Source organism: Trachurus japonicus, chromosome 9, assembly GCF_045865225.1.
Source record: "Trachurus japonicus isolate A0001 chromosome 9, Traja_1.0".
Lineage (NCBI taxonomy): Eukaryota > Metazoa > Chordata > Actinopteri > Carangiformes > Carangidae > Trachurus > Trachurus japonicus.
Genome location: NC_140915.1, coordinates 2626159 through 2642369, shown reverse-complemented (window position 1 = coordinate 2642369; position 16211 = coordinate 2626159). Strand labels below are relative to the sequence as shown.

General features: G+C 47.0%; 1 protein-coding gene and 17 non-coding genes across 18 annotated transcripts in view; 1 reads left to right on the top strand and 17 right to left on the bottom strand.

The window, feature by feature from the left end:
- Positions 1-16211, top strand: part of LOC146980516 (uncharacterized) — a 528771-nt gene that overhangs the window by 447850 nt on the left and 64710 nt on the right. The gene's annotated exons all lie outside the window — the stretch shown is intronic.
- LOC146980549 (U6 spliceosomal RNA) lies at positions 304-411 on the bottom strand. Its single transcript, XR_015036749.1, has one exon. It is a non-coding gene; the product is annotated as a U6 spliceosomal RNA (small nuclear RNA).
- LOC146980548 (U6 spliceosomal RNA) lies at positions 1618-1725 on the bottom strand. Its single transcript, XR_015036747.1, has one exon. It is a non-coding gene; the product is annotated as a U6 spliceosomal RNA (small nuclear RNA).
- Positions 2163-2270, bottom strand: LOC146980547 (U6 spliceosomal RNA). Its single transcript, XR_015036746.1, has one exon. It is a non-coding gene; the product is annotated as a U6 spliceosomal RNA (small nuclear RNA).
- Positions 3084-3191, bottom strand: LOC146980546 (U6 spliceosomal RNA). Its single transcript, XR_015036745.1, has one exon. It is a non-coding gene; the product is annotated as a U6 spliceosomal RNA (small nuclear RNA).
- LOC146980545 (U6 spliceosomal RNA) lies at positions 4003-4110 on the bottom strand. Its single transcript, XR_015036707.1, has one exon. It is a non-coding gene; the product is annotated as a U6 spliceosomal RNA (small nuclear RNA).
- Positions 4925-5032, bottom strand: LOC146980544 (U6 spliceosomal RNA). The gene has a single exon (XR_015036744.1). It is a non-coding gene; the product is annotated as a U6 spliceosomal RNA (small nuclear RNA).
- On the bottom strand, positions 5846-5953 carry LOC146980543 (U6 spliceosomal RNA). Its single transcript, XR_015036743.1, has one exon. It is a non-coding gene; the product is annotated as a U6 spliceosomal RNA (small nuclear RNA).
- On the bottom strand, positions 6391-6498 carry LOC146980542 (U6 spliceosomal RNA). Its single transcript, XR_015036742.1, has one exon. It is a non-coding gene; the product is annotated as a U6 spliceosomal RNA (small nuclear RNA).
- LOC146980541 (U6 spliceosomal RNA) lies at positions 7313-7420 on the bottom strand. The gene has a single exon (XR_015036741.1). It is a non-coding gene; the product is annotated as a U6 spliceosomal RNA (small nuclear RNA).
- On the bottom strand, positions 8233-8340 carry LOC146980540 (U6 spliceosomal RNA). The gene has a single exon (XR_015036740.1). It is a non-coding gene; the product is annotated as a U6 spliceosomal RNA (small nuclear RNA).
- On the bottom strand, positions 9154-9261 carry LOC146980539 (U6 spliceosomal RNA). The gene has a single exon (XR_015036739.1). It is a non-coding gene; the product is annotated as a U6 spliceosomal RNA (small nuclear RNA).
- Positions 10075-10182, bottom strand: LOC146980538 (U6 spliceosomal RNA). The gene has a single exon (XR_015036738.1). It is a non-coding gene; the product is annotated as a U6 spliceosomal RNA (small nuclear RNA).
- On the bottom strand, positions 10620-10727 carry LOC146980537 (U6 spliceosomal RNA). Its single transcript, XR_015036736.1, has one exon. It is a non-coding gene; the product is annotated as a U6 spliceosomal RNA (small nuclear RNA).
- Positions 11541-11648, bottom strand: LOC146980536 (U6 spliceosomal RNA). The gene has a single exon (XR_015036735.1). It is a non-coding gene; the product is annotated as a U6 spliceosomal RNA (small nuclear RNA).
- Positions 13714-13821, bottom strand: LOC146980535 (U6 spliceosomal RNA). The gene has a single exon (XR_015036734.1). It is a non-coding gene; the product is annotated as a U6 spliceosomal RNA (small nuclear RNA).
- On the bottom strand, positions 14635-14742 carry LOC146980534 (U6 spliceosomal RNA). The gene has a single exon (XR_015036733.1). It is a non-coding gene; the product is annotated as a U6 spliceosomal RNA (small nuclear RNA).
- Positions 15556-15663, bottom strand: LOC146980533 (U6 spliceosomal RNA). The gene has a single exon (XR_015036732.1). It is a non-coding gene; the product is annotated as a U6 spliceosomal RNA (small nuclear RNA).

The following is a 16211-nucleotide window of genomic DNA, read 5'->3' as shown; positions in this document are numbered from 1 at the left end:
GTGAGTTTCCATTTTTAATCTACACAAAAAAAACGTTTCTCATAGTATAAACAAAAATGAGGAACGCTTCACAAATTCGTGAAGCGTTCCTCATTTTTGTTTATACTATGAGAAGAAGCAAAGGCTGTGTGCTGCGCTGCTTTTGGACGGCAGTGAAGGTGCCCAAACCCACCTACTGTCTGAGGCAGGCACACGGGCAATGCGCCACCCTGGACTATGCCTTGACAAATCTACCGAGCAACACCAGTGATTCCAGACAAATGCAACAGGCACACAACCGCACCACAACAAGGCCGGCAGATCAAAATGTGGAAACGCTTCACGAATTTGCGTGTCATCCTTGCGCAGGGGCCATGCTAATCTTCTCTGTATCGATTCCAATTTAGTGTATGCACTTGCCGAAGCAAGCACAATGACTCATGTGTGATGGCCCCCTTTTAATACCCAGTCAGGAGGCCCAACCCCCTGCCACCGGTGCGCCCCCCAGCGCTCCTGGCCTGAATAGACAGGCCTTTTGGCTACAAAAACGTGAGTTTCCATTTTTAATCTACACAAAAAAAACGTTTCTCATAGTATAAACAAAAATGAGGAACGCTTCACAAATTCGTGAAGCGTTCCTCATTTTTGTTTATACTATGACACACGAATTTGTGAAGCGTTCCTCATTTTTGTTTATTTGCCTCAATCTTGTTATTATGTACAGTTAGAGACTCCATCAGAGCAGCTCTGGCTGCTGCCTCCCTCTCAGACTTGTTTACAAGCTTAGCAAATTCACCAGAGTGTGGCCAAAAGTAACCCCACAGGACAATCAGGATCCGTCTCCCCGGAGGAGGCCTTTATTTGGTAGGCCCTACGAGCAAAGAAGCAAAGGCCGTGCGCTGCGCTGCTTTTGGACGGTAGTGAAGGTGGCTGTTTGGGTTTTTGATTTGATTTGACAATCAGGATCCAAAAAAGCGTTTCTCATAAAATAAACAAAAATGAGGAACGCTTCACAAATTCGTGAAGCGTTCCTCATTTTTGTTTATACTATGAGACACGAATTTGTGAAGCGTTCCTCATTTTTGTTTATTTGCCTCAATCTTGTTATTATGTACAGTTAGAGACTCCATCAGAGCAGCTCTGGCTGCTGCCTCCCTCTCAGACTTGTTTACAAGCTTAGCAAATTCACCAGAGTGTGGCCAAAAGTAACCCCACAGGACAATCAGGATCCGTCTCCCCGGAGGAGGCCTTTATTTGGTAGGCCCTACGAGCAAAGAAGCAAAGGCCGTGCGCTGCGCTGCTTTTGGACGGTAGTGAAGGTGGCTGTTTGGGTTTTTGATTTGATTTGACAATCAGGATCCAAAAAAGCGTTTCTCATAAAATAAACAAAAATGAGGAACGCTTCACAAATTCGTGAAGCGTTCCTCATTTTTGTTTATACTATGAGAAGAAGCAAAGGCTGTGTGCTGCGCTGCTTTTGGACGGCAGTGAAGGTGCCCAAACCCACCTACTGTCTGAGGCAGGCACACGGGCAATGCGCCACCCTGGACTATGCCTTGACAAATCTACCGAGCAACACCAGTGATTCCAGACAAATGCAACAGGCACACAACCGCACCACAACAAGGCCGGCAGATCAAAATGTGGAAACGCTTCACGAATTTGCGTGTCATCCTTGCGCAGGGGCCATGCTAATCTTCTCTGTATCGATTCCAATTTAGTGTATGCACTTGCCGAAGCAAGCACAATGACTCATGTGTGATGGCCCCCTTTTAATACCCAGTCAGGAGGCCCAACCCCCTGCCACCGGTGCGCCCCCCAGCGCTCCTGGCCTGAATAGACAGGCCTTTTGGCTACAAAAACGTGAGTTTCCATTTTTAATCTACACAAAAAAAACGTTTCTCATAGTATAAACAAAAATGAGGAACGCTTCACAATGAGGAACGCTTCACAAATTCGTGAAGCGTTCCTCATTTTTGTTTATACTATGAGAAGAAGCAAAGGCTGTGTGCTGCGCTGCTTTTGGACGGCAGTGAAGGTGCCCAAACCCACCTACTGTCTGAGGCAGGCACACGGGCAATGCGCCACCCTGGACTATGCCTTGACAAATCTACCGAGCAACACCAGTGATTCCAGACAAATGCAACAGGCACACAACCGCACCACAACAAGGCCGGCAGATCAAAATGTGGAAACGCTTCACGAATTTGCGTGTCATCCTTGCGCAGGGGCCATGCTAATCTTCTCTGTATCGATTCCAATTTAGTGTATGCACTTGCCGAAGCAAGCACAATGACTCATGTGTGATGGCCCCCTTTTAATACCCAGTCAGGAGGCCCAACCCCCTGCCACCGGTGCGCCCCCCAGCGCTCCTGGCCTGAATAGACAGGCCTTTTGGCTACAAAAACGTGAGTTTCCATTTTTAATCTACACAAAAAAAACGTTTCTCATAGTATAAACAAAAATGAGGAACGCTTCACAAATTCGTGAAGCGTTCCTCATTTTTGTTTATACTATGAGAAACGAATTTGTGAAGCGTTCCTCATTTTTGTTTATTTGCCTCAATCTTGTTATTATGTACAGTTAGAGACTCCATCAGAGCAGCTCTGGCTGCTGCCTCCCTCTCAGACTTGTTTACAAGCTTAGCAAATTCACCAGAATGTGGCCAAAAGTAACCCCACAGGACAATCAGGATCCGTCTCCCCGGAGGAGGCCTTTATTTGGTAGGCCCTACGAGCAAAGAAGCAAAGGCCGTGCGCTGCGCTGCTTTTGGACGGTAGTGAAGGTGGCTGTTTGGGTTTTTGATTTGATTTGACAATCAGGATCCAAAAAAGCGTTTCTCATAAAATAAACAAAAATGAGGAACGCTTCACAAATTCGTGAAGCGTTCCTCATTTTTGTTTATACTATGAGAAGAAGCAAAGGCTGTGTGCTGCGCTGCTTTTGGACGGCAGTGAAGGTGCCCAAACCCACCTACTGTCTGAGGCAGGCACACGGGCAATGCGCCACCCTGGACTATGCCTTGACAAATCTACCGAGCAACACCAGTGATTCCAGACAAATGCAACAGGCACACAACCGCACCACAACAAGGCCGGCAGATCAAAATGTGGAAACGCTTCACGAATTTGCGTGTCATCCTTGCGCAGGGGCCATGCTAATCTTCTCTGTATCGATTCCAATTTAGTGTATGCACTTGCCGAAGCAAGCACAATGACTCATGTGTGATGGCCCCCTTTTAATACCCAGTCAGGAGGCCCAACCCCCTGCCACCGGTGCGCCCCCCAGCGCTCCTGGCCTGAATAGACAGGCCTTTTGGCTACAAAAACGTGAGTTTCCATTTTTAATCTACACAAAAAAAACGTTTCTCATAGTATAAACAAAAATGAGGAACGCTTCACAAATTCGTGAAGCGTTCCTCATTTTTGTTTATACTATGAGAAACGAATTTGTGAAGCGTTCCTCATTTTTGTTTATTTGCCTCAATCTTGTTATTATGTACAGTTAGAGACTCCATCAGAGCAGCTCTGGCTGCTGCCTCCCTCTCAGACTTGTTTACAAGCTTAGCAAATTCACCAGAGTGTGGCCAAAAGTAACCCCACAGGACAATCAGGATCCGTCCCCGGAGGAGGCCTTTATTTGGTAGGCCCTACGAGCAAAGAAGCAAAGGCCGTGCGCTGCGCTGCTTTTGGACGGTAGTGAAGGTGGCTGTTTGGGTTTTTGATTTGATTTGACAATCAGGATCCAAAAAAGCGTTTCTCATAAAATAAACAAAAATGAGGAACGCTTCACAAATTCGTGAAGCGTTCCTCATTTTTGTTTATACTATGAGAAGAAGCAAAGGCTGTGTGCTGCGCTGCTTTTGGACGGCAGTGAAGGTGCCCAAACCCACCTACTGTCTGAGGCAGGCACACGGGCAATGCGCCACCCTGGACTATGCCTTGACAAATCTACCGAGCAACACCAGTGATTCCAGACAAATGCAACAGGCACACAACCGCACCACAACAAGGCCGGCAGATCAAAATGTGGAAACGCTTCACGAATTTGCGTGTCATCCTTGCGCAGGGGCCATGCTAATCTTCTCTGTATGGATTCCAATTTAGTGTATGCACTTGCCGAAGCAAGCACAATGACTCATGTGTGATGGCCCCCTTTTAATACCCAGTCAGGAGGCCCAACCCCCTGCCACCGGTGCGCCCCCCAGCGCTCCTGGCCTGAATAGACAGGCCTTTTGGCTACAAAAACGTGAGTTTCCATTTTTAATCTACACAAAAAAAAACGTTTCTCATAGTATAAACAAAAATGAGGAACGCTTCACAAATTCGTGAAGCGTTCCTCATTTTTGTTTATACTATGAGAAACGAATTTGTGAAGCGTTCCTCATTTTTGTTTATTTGCCTCAATCTTGTTATTATGTACAGTTAGAGACTCCATCAGAGCAGCTCTGGCTGCTGCCTCCCTCTCAGACTTGTTTACAAGCTTAGCAAATTCACCAGAGTGTGGCCAAAAGTAACCCCACAGGACAATCAGGATCCGTCTCCCCGGAGGAGGCCTTTATTTGGTAGGCCCTACGAGCAAAGAAGCAAAGGCCGTGCGCTGCGCTGCTTTTGGACGGTAGTGAAGGTGGCTGTTTGGGTTTTTGATTTGATTTGACAATCAGGATCCAAAAAAGCGTTTCTCATAAAATAAACAAAAATGAGGAACGCTTCACAAATTCGTGAAGCGTTCCTCATTTTTGTTTATACTATGAGAAGAAGCAAAGGCTGTGTGCTGCGCTGCTTTTGGACGGCAGTGAAGGTGCCCAAACCCACCTACTGTCTGAGGCAGGCACACGGGCAATGCGCCACCCTGGACTATGCCTTGACAAATCTACCGAGCAACACCAGTGATTCCAGACAAATGCAACAGGCACACAACCGCACCACAACAAGGCCGGCAGATCAAAATGTGGAAACGCTTCACGAATTTGCGTGTCATCCTTGCGCAGGGGCCATGCTAATCTTCTCTGTATCGATTCCAATTTAGTGTATGCACTTGCCGAAGCAAGCACAATGACTCATGTGTGATGGCCCCCTTTTAATACCCAGTCAGGAGGCCCAACCCCCTGCCACCGGTGCGCCCCCCAGCGCTCCTGGCCTGAATAGACAGGCCTTTTGGCTACAAAAACGTGAGTTTCCATTTTTAATCTACACAAAAAAAACGTTTCTCATAGTATAAACAAAAATGAGGAACGCTTCACAAATTCGTGAAGCGTTCCTCATTTTTGTTTATACTATGAGAAACGAATTTGTGAAGCGTTCCTCATTTTTGTTTATTTGCCTCAATCTTGTTATTATGTACAGTTAGAGACTCCATCAGAGCAGCTCTGGCTGCTGCCTCCCTCTCAGACTTGTTTACAAGCTTAGCAAATTCACCAGAGTGTGGCCAAAAGTAACCCCACAGGACAATCAGGATCCGTCTCCCCGGAGGAGGCCTTTATTTGGTAGGCCCTACGAGCAAAGAAGCAAAGGCCGTGCGCTGCGCTGCTTTTGGACGGTAGTGAAGGTGGCTGTTTGGGTTTTTGATTTGATTTGACAATCAGGATCCAAAAAAGCGTTTCTCATAAAATAAACAAAAATGAGGAACGCTTCACAAATTCGTGAAGCGTTCCTCATTTTTGTTTATACTATGAGAAGAAGCAAAGGCTGTGTGCTGCGCTGCTTTTGGACGGCAGTGAAGGTGCCCAAACCCACCTTCTGTCTGAGGCAGGCACACGGGCAATGCGCCACCCTGGACTATGCCTTGACAAATCTACCGAGCAACACCAGTGATTCCAGACAAATGCAACAGGCACACAACCGCACCACAACAAGGCCGGCAGATCAAAATGTGGAAACGCTTCACGAATTTGCGTGTCATCCTTGCGCAGGGGCCATGCTAATCTTCTCTGTATCGATTCCAATTTAGTGTATGCACTTGCCGAAGCAAGCACAATGACTCATGTGTGATGGCCCCCTTTTAATACCCAGTCAGGAGGCCCAACCCCCTGCCACCGGTGCGCCCCCCAGCGCTCCTGGCCTGAATAGACAGGCCTTTTGGCTACAAAAACGTGAGTTTCCATTTTTAATCTACACAAAAAAAACGTTTCTCATAGTATAAACAAAAATGAGGAACGCTTCACAATGAGGAACGCTTCACAAATTCGTGAAGCGTTCCTCATTTTTGTTTATACTATGAGAAGAAGCAAAGGCTGTGTGCTGCGCTGCTTTTGGACGGCAGTGAAGGTGCCCAAACCCACCTACTGTCTGAGGCAGGCACACGGGCAATGCGCCACCCTGGACTATGCCTTGACAAATCTACCGAGCAACACCAGTGATTCCAGACAAATGCAACAGGCACACAACCGCACCACAACAAGGCCGGCAGATCAAAATGTGGAAACGCTTCACGAATTTGCGTGTCATCCTTGCGCAGGGGCCATGCTAATCTTCTCTGTATCGATTCCAATTTAGTGTATGCACTTGCCGAAGCAAGCACAATGACTCATGTGTGATGGCCCCCTTTTAATACCCAGTCAGGAGGCCCAACCCCCTGCCACCGGTGCGCCCCCCAGCGCTCCTGGCCTGAATAGACAGGCCTTTTGGCTACAAAAACGTGAGTTTCCATTTTTAATCTACACAAAAAAAAACGTTTCTCATAGTATAAACAAAAATGAGGAACGCTTCACAAATTCGTGAAGCGTTCCTCATTTTTGTTTATACTATGAGAAACGAATTTGTGAAGCGTTCCTCATTTTTGTTTATTTGCCTCAATCTTGTTATTATGTACAGTTAGAGACTCCATCAGAGCAGCTCTGGCTGCTGCCTCCCTCTCAGACTTGTTTACAAGCTTAGCAAATTCACCAGAGTGTGGCCAAAAGTAACCCCACAGGACAATCAGGATCCGTCTCCCCGGAGGAGGCCTTTATTTGGTAGGCCCTACGAGCAAAGAAGCAAAGGCCGTGCGCTGCGCTGCTTTTGGACGGTAGTGAAGGTGGCTGTTTGGGTTTTTGATTTGATTTGACAATCAGGATCCAAAAAAGCGTTTCTCATAAAATAAACAAAAATGAGGAACGCTTCACAAATTCGTGAAGCGTTCCTCATTTTTGTTTATACTATGAGAAGAAGCAAAGGCTGTGTGCTGCGCTGCTTTTGGACGGCAGTGAAGGTGCCCAAACCCACCTACTGTCTGAGGCAGGCACACGGGCAATGCGCCACCCTGGACTATGCCTTGACAAATCTACCGAGCAACACCAGTGATTCCAGACAAATGCAACAGGCACACAACCGCACCACAACAAGGCCGGCAGATCAAAATGTGGAAACGCTTCACGAATTTGCGTGTCATCCTTGCGCAGGGGCCATGCTAATCTTCTCTGTATCGATTCCAATTTAGTGTATGCACTTGCCGAAGCAAGCACAATGACTCATGTGTGATGGCCCCCTTTTAATACCCAGTCAGGAGGCCCAACCCCCTGCCACCGGTGCGCCCCCCAGCGCTCCTGACCTGAATAGACAGGCCTTTTGGCTACAAAAACGTGAGTTTCCATTTTTAATCTACACAAAAAAAACGTTTCTCATAGTATAAACAAAAATGAGGAACGCTTCACAAATTCGTGAAGCGTTCCTCATTTTTGTTTATACTATGAGAAACGAATTTGTGAAGCGTTCCTCATTTTTGTTTATTTGCCTCAATCTTGTTATTATGTACAGTTAGAGACTCCATCAGAGCAGCTCTGGCTGCTGCCTCCCTCTCAGACTTGTTTACAAGCTTAGCAAATTCACCAGAGTGTGGCCAAAAGTAACCCCACAGGACAATCAGGATCCGTCTCCCGGAGGAGGCCTTTATTTGGTAGGCCCTACGAGCAAAGAAGCAAAGGCCGTGCGCTGCGCTGCTTTTGGACGGTAGTGAAGGTGGCTGTTTGGGTTTTTGATTTGATTTGACAATCAGGATCCAAAAAAGCGTTTCTCATAAAATAAACAAAAATGAGGAACGCTTCACAAATTCGTGAAGCGTTCCTCATTTTTGTTTATACTATGAGAAGAAGCAAAGGCTGTGTGCTGCGCTGCTTTTGGACGGCAGTGAAGGTGCCCAAACCCACCTACTGTCTGAGGCAGGCACACGGGCAATGCGCCACCCTGGACTATGCCTTGACAAATCTACCGAGCAACACCAGTGATTCCAGACAAATGCAACAGGCACACAACCGCACCACAACAAGGCCGGCAGATCAAAATGTGGAAACGCTTCACGAATTTGCGTGTCATCCTTGCGCAGGGGCCATGCTAATCTTCTCTGTATCGATTCCAATTTAGTGTATGCACTTGCCGAAGCAAGCACAATGACTCATGTGTGATGGCCCCCTTTTAATACCCAGTCAGGAGGCCCAACCCCCTGCCACCGGTGCGCCCCCCAGCGCTCCTGGCCTGAATAGACAGGCCTTTTGGCTACAAAAACGTGAGTTTCCATTTTTAATCTACACAAAAAAAACGTTTCTCATAGTATAAACAAAAATGAGGAACGCTTCACAAATTCGTGAAGCGTTCCTCATTTTTGTTTATACTATGAGAAACGAATTTGTGAAGCGTTCCTCATTTTTGTTTATTTGCCTCAATCTTGTTATTATGTACAGTTAGAGACTCCATCAGAGCAGCTCTGGCTGCTGCCTCCCTCTCAGACTTGTTTACAAGCTTAGCAAATTCACCAGAGTGTGGCCAAAAGTAACCCCACAGGACAATCAGGATCCGTCTCCCCGGAGGAGGCCTTTATTTGGTAGGCCCTACGAGCAAAGAAGCAAAGGCCGTGCGCTGCGCTGCTTTTGGACGGTAGTGAAGGTGGCTGTTTGGGTTTTTGATTTGATTTGACAATCAGGATCCAAAAAAGCGTTTCTCATAAAATAAACAAAAATGAGGAACGCTTCACAAATTCGTGAAGCGTTCCTCATTTTTGTTTATACTATGAGAAGAAGCAAAGGCTGTGTGCTGCGCTGCTTTTGGACGGCAGTGAAGGTGCCCAAACCCACCTACTGTCTGAGGCAGGCACACGGGCAATGCGCCACCCTGGACTATGCCTTGACAAATCTACCGAGCAACACCAGTGATTCCAGACAAATGCAACAGGCACACAACCGCACCACAACAAGGCCGGCAGATCAAAATGTGGAAACGCTTCACGAATTTGCGTGTCATCCTTGCGCAGGGGCCATGCTAATCTTCTCTGTATCGATTCCAATTTAGTGTATGCACTTGCCGAAGCAAGCACAATGACTCATGTGTGATGGCCCCCTTTTAATACCCAGTCAGGAGGCCCAACCCCCTGCCACCGGTGCGCCCCCCAGCGCTCCTGGCCTGAATAGACAGGCCTTTTGGCTACAAAAACGTGAGTTTCCATTTTTAATCTACACAAAAAAAACGTTTCTCATAGTATAAACAAAAATGAGGAACGCTTCACAAATTCGTGAAGCGTTCCTCATTTTTGTTTATACTATGAGAAACGAATTTGTGAAGCGTTCCTCATTTTTGTTTATTTGCCTCAATCTTGTTATTATGTACAGTTAGAGACTCCATCAGAGCAGCTCTGGCTGCTGCCTCCCTCTCAGACTTGTTTACAAGCTTAGCAAATTCACCAGAGTGTGGCCAAAAGTAACCCCACAGGACAATCAGGATCCGTCTCCCCGGAGGAGGCCTTTATTTGGTAGGCCCTACGAGCAAAGAAGCAAAGGCCGTGCGCTGCGCTGCTTTTGGACGGTAGTGAAGGTGGCTGTTTGGGTTTTTGATTTGATTTGACAATCAGGATCCAAAAAAGCGTTTCTCATAAAATAAACAAAAATGAGGAACGCTTCACAAATTCGTGAAGCGTTCCTCATTTTTGTTTATACTATGAGAAGAAGCAAAGGCTGTGTGCTGCGCTGCTTTTGGACGGCAGTGAAGGTGCCCAAACCCACCTACTGTCTGAGGCAGGCACACGGGCAATGCGCCACCCTGGACTATGCCTTGACAAATCTACCGAGCAACACCAGTGATTCCAGACAAATGCAACAGGCACACAACCGCACCACAACAAGGCCGGCAGATCAAAATGTGGAAACGCTTCACGAATTTGCGTGTCATCCTTGCGCAGGGGCCATGCTAATCTTCTCTGTATCGATTCCAATTTAGTGTATGCACTTGCCGAAGCAAGCACAATGACTCATGTGTGATGGCCCCCTTTTAATACCCAGTCAGGAGGCCCAACCCCCTGCCACCGGTGCGCCCCCCAGCGCTCCTGGCCTGAATAGACAGGCCTTTTGGCTACAAAAACGTGAGTTTCCATTTTTAATCTACACAAAAAAAACGTTTCTCATAGTATAAACAAAAATGAGGAACGCTTCACAATGAGGAACGCTTCACAAATTCGTGAAGCGTTCCTCATTTTTGTTTATACTATGAGAAGAAGCAAAGGCTGTGTGCTGCGCTGCTTTTGGACGGCAGTGAAGGTGCCCAAACCCACCTACTGTCTGAGGCAGGCACACGGGCAATGCGCCACCCTGGACTATGCCTTGACAAATCTACCGAGCAACACCAGTGATTCCAGACAAATGCAACAGGCACACAACCGCACCACAACAAGGCCGGCAGATCAAAATGTGGAAACGCTTCACGAATTTGCGTGTCATCCTTGCGCAGGGGCCATGCTAATCTTCTCTGTATCGATTCCAATTTAGTGTATGCACTTGCCGAAGCAAGCACAATGACTCATGTGTGATGGCCCCCTTTTAATACCCAGTCAGGAGGCCCAACCCCCTGCCACCGGTGCGCCCCCCAGCGCTCCTGGCCTGAATAGACAGGCCTTTTGGCTACAAAAACGTGAGTTTCCATTTTTAATCTACACAAAAAAAACGTTTCTCATAGTATAAACAAAAATGAGGAACGCTTCACAAATTCGTGAAGCGTTCCTCATTTTTGTTTATACTATGAGAAACGAATTTGTGAAGCGTTCCTCATTTTTGTTTATTTGCCTCAATCTTGTTATTATGTACAGTTAGAGACTCCATCAGAGCAGCTCTGGCTGCTGCCTCCCTCTCAGACTTGTTTACAAGCTTAGCAAATTCACCAGAATGTGGCCAAAAGTAACCCCACAGGACAATCAGGATCCGTCTCCCCGGAGGAGGCCTTTATTTGGTAGGCCCTACGAGCAAAGAAGCAAAGGCCGTGCGCTGCGCTGCTTTTGGACGGTAGTGAAGGTGGCTGTTTGGGTTTTTGATTTGATTTGACAATCAGGATCCAAAAAAGCGTTTCTCATAAAATAAACAAAAATGAGGAACGCTTCACAAATTCGTGAAGCGTTCCTCATTTTTGTTTATACTATGAGAAGAAGCAAAGGCTGTGTGCTGCGCTGCTTTTGGACGGCAGTGAAGGTGCCCAAACCCACCTACTGTCTGAGGCAGGCACACGGGCAATGCGCCACCCTGGACTATGCCTTGACAAATCTACCGAGCAACACCAGTGATTCCAGACAAATGCAACAGGCACACAACCGCACCACAACAAGGCCGGCAGATCAAAATGTGGAAACGCTTCACGAATTTGCGTGTCATCCTTGCGCAGGGGCCATGCTAATCTTCTCTGTATCGATTCCAATTTAGTGTATGCACTTGCCGAAGCAAGCACAATGACTCATGTGTGATGGCCCCCTTTTAATACCCAGTCAGGAGGCCCAACCCCCTGCCACCGGTGCGCCCCCCAGCGCTCCTGACCTGAATAGACAGGCCTTTTGGCTACAAAAACGTGAGTTTCCATTTTTAATCTACACAAAAAAAACGTTTCTCATAGTATAAACAAAAATGAGGAACGCTTCACAAATTCGTGAAGCGTTCCTCATTTTTGTTTATACTATGAGAAACGAATTTGTGAAGCGTTCCTCATTTTTGTTTATTTGCCTCAATCTTGTTATTATGTACAGTTATGGCGCATTTCCACTAGCACGGTTCGGCTCGGTACGGCACGGCTCGGCGCGCTATTGCGTGTTTCCACTAGCACGCAGTACCTGCAACCGGGTACATTTTTGGTATCACCTCAGCCCTGGTTCCAAGCGAGCCGAAGCGTTACTAAAACGTGACGTCAGCCGACTGCCTTCCACTGATTGGCCGATGAGTGTCGTCACTGGAAGCGACGACCGACAACAGAAATGTTCCTGCTGAAGCCTGCTATTACCAGAGAATTTCTAATATTTAGACTGGCTCTGTTATTACGTGACTTTATTAAGTTTTAATATTTTTTCATGCGAGAAAGTAACTGTTTAGATCCCCATGTGCGGTTAGTTTATCCAAACGACGGCTGTTTAGAAGTTTGCCCCGATGTTTTTCGGAGAAGTGAAGCTCCAGGTCCGAGCAGCGACCGCGACATCACAGAGGCAGCAGCCCGGCTCCTGACGTGCTCCGCCGGCCAGCCTACCACCGTCACCCCGAGGAGAACAGACCGCTAATTAACTTCCCCGGTGGCTTTTAGAGGTTTACCACCGGCTGGTTAAACTCTTAAATGTTGGTCTCATTGATGAAATCTAACAATTGTGGCTGTAGCAGAAGTTTGTTTGTGGTTAGACAGAAGAGCAGCACTGCCTTGGGGTCTGTACGCACAGAAAACACCACATTTACATCAATAAATAAATGTTTTACAATGAACCAGGCCGATCTCAGAGCTGGCAAGACTCTCCGGTAAGGCATATTGAATGGTTAAATGCCGTTAACGGGACGAGAGCAGTCAAAACGGCGGTTTAAAGCTAGCTACAGCGAGGGTAGGTTCACTTCCTGTTTTCAAAGTAAAAGCACCAATTCTATCGTAATGGCTTTCCTTATGATAAAAGGCAACGGGTATTTTATTTTGTGAAAATAACCGGAAGTGCGTTGCTCACTACGGCTAGCTTAAGTAACGCCGACTTCGTTGAAACAAAATTGTAAACAGCTGGTATTTTGTCAGATTTTCAACACGTTGGGGATCTAAACGACTACTTTCTCGCCTGAAAATGTTTCAAATGTTGCTAAAGTTATATATTTACAGAGTTTAGAGCGTTGCTCGGCGCCGTGTAAATGACGTCACGGCGGCACTAGAAGGACTTTGGTGATACTCAGTTGTAATGGAAACACAACCAAACCGAGCCGAGCCGTGCCGTGCCGAGCCGTACCGAGCCGAACCGTGCTAGTGGAAATGCGCCATAATTAGAGACTCCATCAGAGCAGCTCTGGCTGCTGCCTCCCTCTCAGACTTGTTTACAAGCTTAGCAAATTCACCAGAGTGTGGCCAAAAGTAACCCCACAGGACAATCAGGATCCGTCTCCCCGGAGGAGGCCTTTATTTGGTAGGCCCTACGAGCAAAGAAGCAAAGGCCGTGCGCTGCGCTGCTTTTGGACGGTAGTGAAGGTGGCTGTTTGGGTTTTTGATTTGATTTGACAATCAGGATCCAAAAAAGCGTTTCTCATAAAATAAACAAAAATGAGGAACGCTTCACAAATTCGTGAAGCGTTCCTCATTTTTGTTTATACTATGAGAAGAAGCAAAGGCTGTGTGCTGCGCTGCTTTTGGACGGCAGTGAAGGTGCCCAAACCCACCTACTGTCTGAGGCAGGCACACGGGCAATGCGCCACCCTGGACTATGCCTTGACAAATCTACCGAGCAACACCAGTGATTCCAGACAAATGCAACAGGCACACAACCGCACCACAACAAGGCCGGCAGATCAAAATGTGGAAACGCTTCACGAATTTGCGTGTCATCCTTGCGCAGGGGCCATGCTAATCTTCTCTGTATCGATTCCAATTTAGTGTATGCACTTGCCGAAGCAAGCACAATGACTCATGTGTGATGGCCCCCTTTTAATACCCAGTCAGGAGGCCCAACCCCCTGCCACCGGTGCGCCCCCCAGCGCTCCTGGCCTGAATAGACAGGCCTTTTGGCTACAAAAACGTGAGTTTCCATTTTTAATCTACACAAAAAAAACGTTTCTCATAGTATAAACAAAAATGAGGAACGCTTCACAAATTCGTGAAGCGTTCCTCATTTTTGTTTATACTATGAGAAACGAATTTGTGAAGCGTTCCTCATTTTTGTTTATTTGCCTCAATCTTGTTATTATGTACAGTTAGAGACTCCATCAGAGCAGCTCTGGCTGCTGCCTCCCTCTCAGACTTGTTTACAAGCTTAGCAAATTCACCAGAGTGTGGCCAAAAGTAACCCCACAGGACAATCAGGATCCGTCTCCCCGGAGGAGGCCTTTATTTGGTAGGCCCTACAAGCAAAGAAGCAAAGGCCGTGCGCTGCGCTGCTTTTGGACGGTAGTGAAGGTGGCTGTTTGGGTTTTTGATTTGATTTGACAATCAGGATCCAAAAAAGCGTTTCTCATAAAATAAACAAAAATGAGGAACGCTTCACAAATTCGTGAAGCGTTCCTCATTTTTGTTTATACTATGAGAAGAAGCAAAGGCTGTGTGCTGCGCTGCTTTTGGACGGCAGTGAAGGTGCCCAAACCCACCTACTGTCTGAGGCAGGCACACGGGCAATGCGCCACCCTGGACTATGCCTTGACAAATCTACCGAGCAACACCAGTGATTCCAGACAAATGCAACAGGCACACAACCGCACCACAACAAGGCCGGCAGATCAAAATGTGGAAACGCTTCACGAATTTGCGTGTCATCCTTGCGCAGGGGCCATGCTAATCTTCTCTGTATCGATTCCAATTTAGTGTATGCACTTGCCGAAGCAAGCACAATGACTCATGTGTGATGGCCCCCTTTTAATACCCAGTCAGGAGGCCCAACCCCCTGCCACCGGTGCGCCCCCCAGCGCTCCTGGCCTGAATAGACAGGCCTTTTGGCTACAAAAACGTGAGTTTCCATTTTTAATCTACACAAAAAAAACGTTTCTCATAGTATAAACAAAAATGAGGAACGCTTCACAAATTCGTGAAGCGTTCCTCATTTTTGTTTATACTATGAGAAACGAATTTGTGAAGCGTTCCTCATTTTTGTTTATTTGCCTCAATCTTGTTATTATGTACAGTTAGAGACTCCATCAGAGCAGCTCTGGCTGCTGCCTCCCTCTCAGACTTGTTTACAAGCTTAGCAAATTCACCAGAGTGTGGCCAAAAGTAACCCCACAGGACAATCAGGATCCGTCTCCCCGGAGGAGGCCTTTATTTGGTAGGCCCTACGAGCAAAGAAGCAAAGGCCGTGCGCTGCGCTGCTTTTGGACGGTAGTGAAGGTGGCTGTTTGGGTTTTTGATTTGATTTGACAATCAGGATCCAAAAAAGCGTTTCTCATAAAATAAACAAAAATGAGGAACGCTTCACAAATTCGTGAAGCGTTCCTCATTTTTGTTTATACTATGAGAAGAAGCAAAGGCTGTGTGCTGCGCTGCTTTTGGACGGCAGTGAAGGTGCCCAAACCCACCTACTGTCTGAGGCAGGCACACGGGCAATGCGCCACCCTGGACTATGCCTTGACAAATCTACCGAGCAACACCAGTGATTCCAGACAAATGCAACAGGCACACAACCGCACCACAACAAGGCCGGCAGATCAAAATGTGGAAACGCTTCACGAATTTGCGTGTCATCCTTGCGCAGGGGCCATGCTAATCTTCTCTGTATCGATTCCAATTTAGTGTATGCACTTGCCGAAGCAAGCACAATGACTCATGTGTGATGGCCCCCTTTTAATACCCAGTCAGGAGGCCCAACCCCCTGCCACCGGTGCGCCCCCCAGCGCTCCTGGCCTGAATAGACAGGCCTTTTGGCTACAAAAACGTGAGTTTCCATTTTTAATCTACACAAAAAAAACGTTTCTCATAGTATAAACAAAAATGAGGAACGCTTCACAAATTCGTGAAGCGTTCCTCATTTTTGTTTATACTATGAGAAACGAATTTGTGAAGCGTTCCTCATTTTTGTTTATTTGCCTCAATCTTGTTATTATGTACAGTTAGAGACTCCATCAGAGCAGCTCTGGCTGCTGCCTCCCTCTCAGACTTGTTTACAAGCTTAGCAAATTCACCAGAGTGTGGCCAAAAGTAACCCCACAGGACAATCAGGATCCGTCTCCCCGGAGGAGGCCTTTATTTGGTAGGCCCTACGAGCAAAGAAGCAAAGGCCGTGCGCTGCGCTGCTTTTGGACGGTAGTGAAGGTGGCTGTTTGGGTTTTTGATTTGATTTGACAATCAGGATCCAAAAAAGCGTTT